Source organism: Macrobrachium rosenbergii, chromosome 50, assembly GCF_040412425.1.
Source record: "Macrobrachium rosenbergii isolate ZJJX-2024 chromosome 50, ASM4041242v1, whole genome shotgun sequence".
NCBI classification, from domain to species: Eukaryota; Metazoa; Arthropoda; class Malacostraca; order Decapoda; family Palaemonidae; genus Macrobrachium; species Macrobrachium rosenbergii.
Window position 1 is genome coordinate 12,082,328 of NC_089790.1, and position 10,173 is coordinate 12,092,500.

Here is a 10,173-nt window from a genome sequence, read left to right on the forward strand (position 1 = left end):
AACGCGTTTCCCATAACTGTAGGTGGTTGTACGAAAAAAACGGTCACTGCCACCTTCATACTTTATCTACTGAATCATCAGTGCATTTAACATTAAACTTCCACAACACCAACCCCTTAATAAGGCTACATAAAGGCTCATCAAGAGCTCGTTTTACCCCAGTACACACACCACGTCGTTCATCTCTATCGGGTATATACTTTCCCACTCCATGGATGTTTAAATCTTTCCTTTATAATACCTCTTTCACTCCAGCTATCAGTCATTTTACAGGTCTCTCTCTACTTCCTCCTAACGTACTCTTTTCACCAGCCTACCGTCCTCACTTCTTTCCACACGACCAAACCATCTACAAAAGCTGATTCAGCCTTTCACCAATACTAACCTTTCCATAACTTCTACATATCTCCACATTTCTCTCCCTTTCAAGTCTTTTTACACAAACATAATGTAAACAGTCCAACTAGACAGCTGCAACCTATTTTATTTCACTTGCACTTAAACTCATACTTTACTTCCATGTATGAGAGTTGGCTCAGCAGTCCCTTTATACAGCATGTGTGCAAAGTTTTGCACACACAGGAACTTTTCTTGCTTCACCTATCTCGAGACTCACCTATTACTACCAAACACCTGAATAAGTCAACTGCCTCTGTTCTTCCACCGTCAGTATCACATTTCTGTCAACTTTCTCCACTTGCAAATACTTTCAAACTCTGTCCCAAGTTTCAGCTTTTTCTCTGTACTATCACCAACCAGAACTCTTCCGTATGCAAACATTAAGCATTCTACACTCCATTAATAACTTAATTTCTTGTCACACACATTTGCACCTTGATCTTCTTTACTTCCTCCGATTTCTTGAATCACTCCATCCATAAATATATCAGACACCTTGCACACGTGATATATACTTGTCTCATAGCCACTTTTAATCATACTAGTATCCTTCCATGTGCATGCACTTTGCTTGCTTCATAAAACTTTTAATCTCTCTTAACATCATATCTGTTAGACATTATGCCCATAATACCCTCCGCATTGCCTTTCTGTTAATTCTATCGTACATAAATAACTGTTTTGAAAGATGATATGTACAACTAAAACTATCCCCGATTAATTGTTCCAGAATTTCGTTTTACAAAGAATTCCCAAGGTCAGGATTTCACAAAGATACAACTTTGCTATTCGGTTTGCTTCCATAAGTCTCATCTGTTGCCCAGATGAACTAGATCAAGACATTCAAAGGGAAATTAACATACTGGTTAATCGATGCACCCTAAAACATACGTTTCTGAAACAAAATATCTCATATTTTTCTTCACGCCCGGATGACCTGCCATGGAGGCTTGATCTGCATTAAAAGAATAACTTGGAAGAATCCCATTTCTTTGCTAGACGCTGAGAGTTTGTTTTCTCTTCAGGGGATCCCTTAGCCCCTGCAAAAATAAACCTTCGTTCTATGGGGTATTATTCCTCCCCTGTGTGAGAGGATTTTACTTTCACTTCTCTTGATACAGCGGAACTGGATCTTTCTCCCTCGACCATAAATAAGGATTTTACCTTGGGTATCGCCTCGCCTTGTGAGCCGTTTGTTCAGTAGGAAAGGAAAATTAATGAAAGGAAATAATGAGAGAGAGAGAGAGATTTTCATAGAATCATTATAGAAAATTAGAAATCAAAGGTAAGGATACAAACTTGGAGAAAATAATTTCCATGGGAGAGCAACCAGTTGCAAAAGCATAAAATTCCCCCAAAACGTTAGTTCATACGAATATACATTTATATCTTTTCAGTCCGAGTGATGATCCACATTAACAAAAATACCAACAGCTGGGGTGCGACTGCAGCTTTGCCTTCGATGGTGTCTGAAATTCTAACAGATCTAGTGAAACGGCTTTAATTAAGAACCCTTCACTTGTCAGTGTTTTACGAGGCATAGCAAAGAATGACTTATAAAACAGAGACCGTGAGAGCCTGCCATTCCCCAATAAAGTGCAGCTGAGAGGGAAACATAATGCCCCTGGCCAAACGGTCGATTTCTGAACGGAAGATCCATCGCTGAAGTTCTGCTCTTCATTTTAGGGGGAAATTACGTATCTGCTGCAAATACTGCGCAGTTTTCCTTACGAAAGTAACGACGTTACTAAACGTTAGATACACATCGCAGAAGCAAACACACTCATTATTACATTACATTATATATATATATATATATATATATATATATATATATATATATATATATATATATATATATATAAAATATTTACTTATATATACATATATTTTATATATATATATATATATAAAATATTTACTTATACATATATATATATTTTATATATTTATATATATATATATATATATATATATATATATATATATATATTTATATATGTATATGTGTGTATATATATGTATTATATATAAATATATGTATATATACATATATATATATATATATTATATATACTGTATATATGGGGATGCATGTAAGCCTTTTTTTTTCTAATAGTGAGTACTTTGGATCATCATTCTTGAGTTATTTTCCGTAAGGGCCTTCGGTTTCATCTATGATGAATAGTGGTCTCAAACCTTTTTCCTACTTAGTACTGTTCTGCTAAAAAAGGAAAAAAAATACAATACAATATAAAAAAAAGCCAATTTTAAATCGCTTCATCTTCTGCTTGAGTACGGCAGCCAGCCTCAAACCTTCCTTACGAGGGATTCCACCCATCACAACTCTGAGAATCGAGGCTTCCCTCCCAGGAAGAGGAGAAGACGAGAGAGGAAAGAGAGAAGGAAGGGAAAAAGCAGCTTAATCCCTAATGTTGCAAACAGAACAGAAGCCTCCTGAACATATTATTGTGCTTTTTGTCAGAACCAAAGACCCGGGTATTTGGGAAGGTGGCAAAACTTGCAAAATCCTTCTTTCACAAAAACACACGGCACTGCTCGCGGGGCTATTTGCTTAATGTGGTGGAAGGTGCGCTCGAAGGAAGAAGAACGGAGAGAGAGAGAGAGAGAGAGAGAGAGATACTCTTAAAACCAATCCCACAGTTTGAACTATAATTGATAAAAACAAAAGTAAATTTTAAAAGGAAACAGTAATACACGCTCAATATTGCTGTGCTTTTTTTCACAAATTCCTCCAAAGGTTCAACATAACCAAATATGATAATAATAACATTAATGTGTAATCGTTAATTCCCATCACAAATTGAAAACTCCGCTTTCTTGGGAATGTGAAAATATAAAGTATTATAAACCATTATTCAATGGACTGCTGTTTTTACTTGGATATGGTAAACACCGAAATACAATTCGACTACAATAAAATTTTAATAAACGGCAACAAATTCAAGAGCCTTTTCCTCTTTTAACTCAGTGATGTAGCACTGACTCTGGAAACATTACAAAGGCAGATCTAACTGATAACTGGCCCTTCCTTTCACAATCTCTAATCGAGTGTCATTGAAAGTAGGAATGCAAATCTGGGGAACAAAATGGAGCTACTACTAAGATCAATGTCCAGCATTATTCACGTATGATTAATATAGGTGACTTTGCCAATGGTCTTCCGTTAGCCTCATCAGTAAGCAAAAGTAGTTAAGGATGTGACATTCCTCATATCGATTCTGTCTCAAGCCAAGAAAAAAGTATACCCTAGTTTAAGCAGACCACTGAGCTGATTAACAGCTTTCCTAGGGCTGGCCCGAAGGATTAGATTTATTTTACGTGGCTAAGAACCAGTTGGTTACCTAGCAACAGGACCTACAGCTTCTTGTGGAATCCGAACCACATTATAGCGAGAAATGAATTTCTATCACCAGAAATAAATTCCTCTTATTCTTCATTGGCCGGTCGGAGATTCGAACTCGCGGCCAGCAGAGTGCTAGCTGAGAACGGAACCCACTCTCCCAACGAGGAACTCACAAGCCAATAAGAAGGAGCCTTTTTCACCCCCAGTATTTTGGAGCACTGCCGAGTAAATACAGAATAAAAAAAATATAAATTAATTGGAAATAGAAACCTGGAAGGCCGGTGCACAGCTCTCCCACCAGACAATTTCCTCTAACAATGTTCGTTCCGTAGAGATACGATATATAAGAAAGTCGCACATTTTCTACAGTGATCTATCAAATGTATCTGTTTCTCATACCTTTGCTTATATTTGAGCTCTGTGTTTACACATAAGTAAAGAGAAAAATTATAACTATCCGGATTTAACGATGAGAAAATACAATGGGAGCATTTTAGCCCATCATATTTCCAAAATAAACCTTATCTCGAAATCTCTTATAATTTATGCACGCAAGGCAAAGAAATAAAAAAAAAGTCGCCATAAATTCAATCCGATATATTCTGAATATCCAAACTGCGCCGATTTAAAATTCCCTTTCCCAGGAAGAGAGAGAGAGAGAGAGAACGGGGAAAAACTCACGTGTGGCAGCGTCATCCATAATGTTGCGAATATAACAGAACCAGAAGCCTCCTGAACACATTATTGTGAATTTTTATGAGAACCTCTACTGTGGATGTGGAGGGCGGAAGAAGGAAAAAAAAACTCTGAAAATCCCTTTTTAACAGAAAACACCGCTCTGCTCGGAAAGCTATTTGCTTAATGTGATGGAGGTTCCGTGGTGGAAGAAGGAGAAGAAGAAGAAGAAGAAAAAGAAAAAGAGAGAGAGAGAGAGAGAGAGCATAAAAATAGTAAATATTAAGAGAATAACCACTCCTACCCCGAACATACAAACAAATCTACAAAAAAAAAAAATTAATTGAACAGATGTATACACTAGATATTGCGTCATAAAACAACTTCCTTCTTATGCTAATTTCCTCCAGAAACAAACTCTTGCTAAGGAACCGACCATTTCTAATACCAAAAGGAGTAGCAATGTCCCAAAAGGAATTTGAAATTGTAGCCGCTGCTCTGGAACGGAATAAAATTGGATCCGTTCCTTGGCTGGCGTTTTACGCCGCATTCTTTAAAGATTCACGAAAGGGAGGTTGTGATTCCCCATTTTCGCAGAGAGCCTTCAGTGGAGTGTCAAAAGTGAAGCTCTGAACTCTGTTAGTATTGTTAACCGGTGCTGCATAAACACTGTTCAGTTTTATACTTTGAATAGAATGAAAACAAAATAAGTGATTTCTTGTGACAAGATGGACTGTTTCCTAAGGAGCATATATTATAAATAAAAGAACACCGACTAATGAAATGCTCTAGATTTATTTATGTCTTGCAACGACAAAATTGTTTATCTTCGTAAAGATTTAATAATTATGCATTTATATCTGTGTATGTATTGATGTACGTACCCATAAAACTTTTGACTTTTTTTGCTGTTATCCTTTCTTAAGGTTCCTCAAATAACCTGTCACCGTGCAGATGAAACATCGGGTCTTTGTACGTGTGTGTGTGTGTGTGTGTATATATATATATATATATATATATATATATATATATATATATATATATATATATATATATATATATATATATATATATTAAAACCATGCATGTATATGTGTGTATATATCCACATGCATACAAGGGCAAACGCAAAAACGCATATGATATATGCATATACATACGTACATACATACACGCGCACACACACATATATATATGTGTATATATCTATACATACACAAACCGGCGAGGTGGGAGTTGCTCACGCCATAAAATAGAGAAGGCGGGGATACATGGATACGCTTTATTGCAACGTTTCAAAGTTCTCCGCTTCATTTCCCAGCTATAGCAGTACAGAAAATAAAAACAGTGGAAATATAAAAATACATGCAAAGTAAATTCTAGGAAGTGAAAAAGCAAAGGTTACAATTATATACAATTTTCAATCAACAATTTTTAACCGTTACTTCTTAAAACATACAATATAAGTATTTTCGTATTTTCACGGTTTTTATTTTGTGTATCTGCATAACTGTAAAATAAAGCCTGGAGCTTGGATACGTTGCAATAATCTATATATATATACATATATACTGTATATATATATATATATATGTATATGTATATACATACATATATACATACATATATATATATATTTATATATAAATATATATGTATATATATTTATATATAACATATATGTGTATGTATATATACATATATATATACTGTATATATACATATACAGTAGATGAGGATATGTGTGTGTGTTTGTCCATGTATGTACGTGTATAGATCAATATACATACATATTTGCAAACACGCACATATTCATAAGTTTAAGGCTGATATAATTTTTATATTCTGTTTACAATACACGTTAGAAATATAATTATTCTATTAATAAACCTAAACATTTTTTCTCTGAATTTTGCTCTAGATTGTGATATTTTGAGCGCACGTATGAGAATACATTTCCACCTTCAAAACTCCTCGTTTCATAAATTTAGATTATGAATATCTTAAAAGAGCGTCACCCATAATGTTGCAAGTGTAACCGAACCAGAAGACTACTGAACACATTATTGTCCACCTTCAAAACTCTTCTACCGGGATGTTTGGGAGGCAGAAGAAAACAAAGAAATTCTCTGTTTAACGGAAATTCGCTCTGAGAGTTATCTTTACATGGTGGAGGCAGGAGAAGAGAGAGAGAGAGAGAGAGAGAGAGGAGAGAGAAGAGAGAGGAAAATTAGAACAGAATTCTATTCAATAACGTAAGGAGTAATTTGTTAGGAAGGGTAGGGAGCAGTTTTAGAGAGGTAAAAATAGTATATTGTAATCTCAGTTTCACCAGTTAATACGACGGAATTTCAGTTGTTAAATAAGCCACATCATCTAGAAGTAGAACTAGGTGAAAGTAGTCCAGTTATGGATACGTAATGCACATTCACTTGTTTGATTAGATTATGTTCTCACAGCTCCCATTATATTCCTGTTAGGAACAATCGTTTGTCGAGAATTGTTGCCTCCTTTTGTTGTTTTTGTGTTTTTCTTGCTGGCGAGCTGTCGTCTGGTGAATGGCGGATGTTAGTGGGTAACAGCAACAAGTCAGGTTCGTAGCAGCAACGAATCAGGTTGAGGGAAAACAGTTGAAAAGAAATTCGTACCTGCGAGTCAGGTTGGCAGCAGAGCAGCGGAGAGTTTTTGAGGACGAGATGGTTGCCGTGTCGGCTCTGTCATGGTCGTCGTAACTGGAGGAGTTATCAGTACGTTTCTTGGAGGACGAGATGGTTGCCGTGTCGGCTCTGTCGTGGTCGTCGGTACTGGAGGAGAACGTCAGCACTGTGCTTGAGGACGAGATGGTTGTCGTTTCGACTCTGTCGGAGTTGTCCTGCAGTATTCCTGTAAAACAGCTAGGGGCTGTTTCGACGGCTCTATTGAGTTCGTCTGGTCATGTTGTTTTTAAGATTATGCTGCCTGAGTTATTTTATTTTGCTGAGTGTTTATTAATCTATTTGAGAGTTTAATTATGCTAGATTTATTAAGCTATATTGTTATAACTGTACTTTTGTAACTGACTCATTTGATTGTTTATGGTTTTGATAATTTATTTTGCTTTGATCATCTATGTTCTGACTTTGTAATGTTTTTCTGACCAATTTATTGTTGCTGCTCCTGTTAAGTAATTAATTTTGTTAGTAATGCTTATTTTAAATTAACTGTAAATATGTAAATAACTAATTTGGAATAAATTTGTTAGGTAACTTTTTTTGTATTTGTTCTGCTCCTCCCTCCTTTGTTTGTCACCTCTCGTCAGTCATTACAGCCCAATTGCTTGTTTATTTTAAAGAACCTGTAGATCTCGAGAGGCGAGATCGTAATCTTGGCGAGGCCAGGATTGGTTCTGTTTTGGCTGGCGGGGGTGTAAGCATAGTATTTTATAAAAAAAAAAAAATTGTAAATCTGTTAGAAGTGGGAGGTGTTAGAACAATCGTTTGTCGATTGTTCCCTTAGTGGATTGTTGCCTCCTTTTGTTGTTTTTGTGTTTTCTTGCTGGCGAGCTGTCGTCTGGTGAATGGCGTCAGACTTCGAAGGTTCGTAACAGCAACAAGTCAGGTTAAAGGTTGAGGGTAGCAGCAACCCAGTTGAAGTAGCAGCAGCAGGTATTCGTACCTGCGAGTCAGGTCCTGGCAGCAGAGCAGCGGAGAGTTTTTGAGACGAGAACTATGGTCGTCGTAACTGGAGGAGGACGTCAGTACGTTTCTTGGAGGACGAGATGGTTCCGTGTTATGGTCGCGGTACTGGAGGAGAACGTCAGCACTGTGCTTGAGGTAGATGGTTGTCGTTTCGACTCACAGTATTCTGTAAAAACACTAGGGGCTGTTTGCTCTATTGAGTTCGTCTGGTCATGTTGTTTTTAATGTATTATGCTGCCTGTGTTATTTTATTTTCTGCTCAAGTGTTTATTAATCTATTTGAGGTTTAATTATGCTACCTGTGTATTTATTAATTTTGCTGCTATATTGTTATAACTGTACTTTGGTAACTGACTCATTTGATTGTTTATGGTTTTGATAATTTATTTTGCTTTGATCATCTATGTTCTGACTTTGTAATGTTTTTCTGACCAATTTATTGTTGCTGCTCCTGTTAAGTAATTAATTTTGTTAGTAATGCTTATTTTAAATTAAACCTGACTCACTGTAAATATGTAAATAACTAATTTGGAATTAAGGTAACTTTTTGTATTTGTTCTGCTCCTCTCCTTTGTTTGTCACCTCTCGTCAGTCATTACAGCCCAATTGCTTGTTTATTTTAAAGAACCTGTAGATCTCGAGAGGCGAGATCGTAACAATTCCATACATCTATAGTCATTTTAATCTTTCCCATGAATATATTTTCGTGTAAGAGCTTGCTAATCAGTGGATCCTAGCACTGGGTGAGGGATGACAAAAATCTCCTGTGGAAGGGACGACTGACTCTACACAGTTGTGAAGCTGGTGGTCTTGACAAAAAACAGTACGGGTGATAACAAGCCCTTCAAGTTCTTTTCCTGTAAACTTGTCCAACTTTCGAGGTATTTTTATTACCTTCACTTCTAGCATCACATCGCCTGGCTGTATCCTAATCCTCTCTCCGTAATTCAGTTTTCTATCGTTTCCCCCAACATTTTGAAATCTCTCACTAAGACCTGTAATCCTTTCTTCATTTACCTCAGCATCCTGAAAGCCACACTTGTGAGCATTTGCATCTGCCCTTCTTATTGGTACTTGAATTATAATGGTTTTATTTCTTACGTTTCCTTGCTCCTCTCCAAATCCCGATATTTTTCTCGCTTTCTCAATCCATTTGTTTGTCACATAGAATGGCAGGGGTTTAGGTAGTTGTACAACTTGAGACACAAAATACCCCATCAAGATGGGTGAGAAAATTTGATGTTGGTTTTTTCTGTAGCTATGCCATTTTCATGTATACGTATGGGCCATATATTTGATATATTTTTGCATTCCCCTCTATTCAGATTCATCTGACAACACCGACCATTAACATGTCTTCGTGAATTGCACGACCTCCAAAATCTTCGTCTGAAGTGCATAAGAATGGCCTGGAATCATCACTGATCAAATAGTGCTCTCTGAGTCATAAACTCCGAGATTCGGACTTGAATGTTGCTTTCTCTATTAAAACTCTCACTCGTAAATCCTTGGGATGACTTTTTACTTGCCCAGTTATTCAGGAGTGGCTACAACAGGCATTATAAGCTTCGTTTTCTGATACTGCATCGTTACATCTGCTAGAAATTACAATGCTTCATTTTTTCAGATGGGTGAGTTTTGCTGTATAACAAAAGAAAAGTCTCAGTTTTACCATTTCTTAAGCACTTTTGGTGATGACGGCTTTTGATCCATCATCCTCTTGAATATGTAGCTTGATTCCTTAGGTTGCTTTTCTGATTTTTATTTTTAATATATAATTCTCTCGCGTATGTTACTCTGCCCCTCTTGAAAGCAGTTTCGTCTTTTTATTCCCAACTAATTTAGTAGCAGGGTTCATGCTTTCATGAAAACAAACAGTGCATACAGGAGGAAAGTATTGGCGCATGGATCCGTCATAAATTTGCAAACGAGTTGGTTCTAGTACTTTATCCCCTTTCCAACGAATTTTTCATTCTTGCACTTTCCCTTCCATTACGAACAGTGCTTCAACCTTTCATGTTACAATTTTAACAGATCTTTGTTATGTTTCAGTCT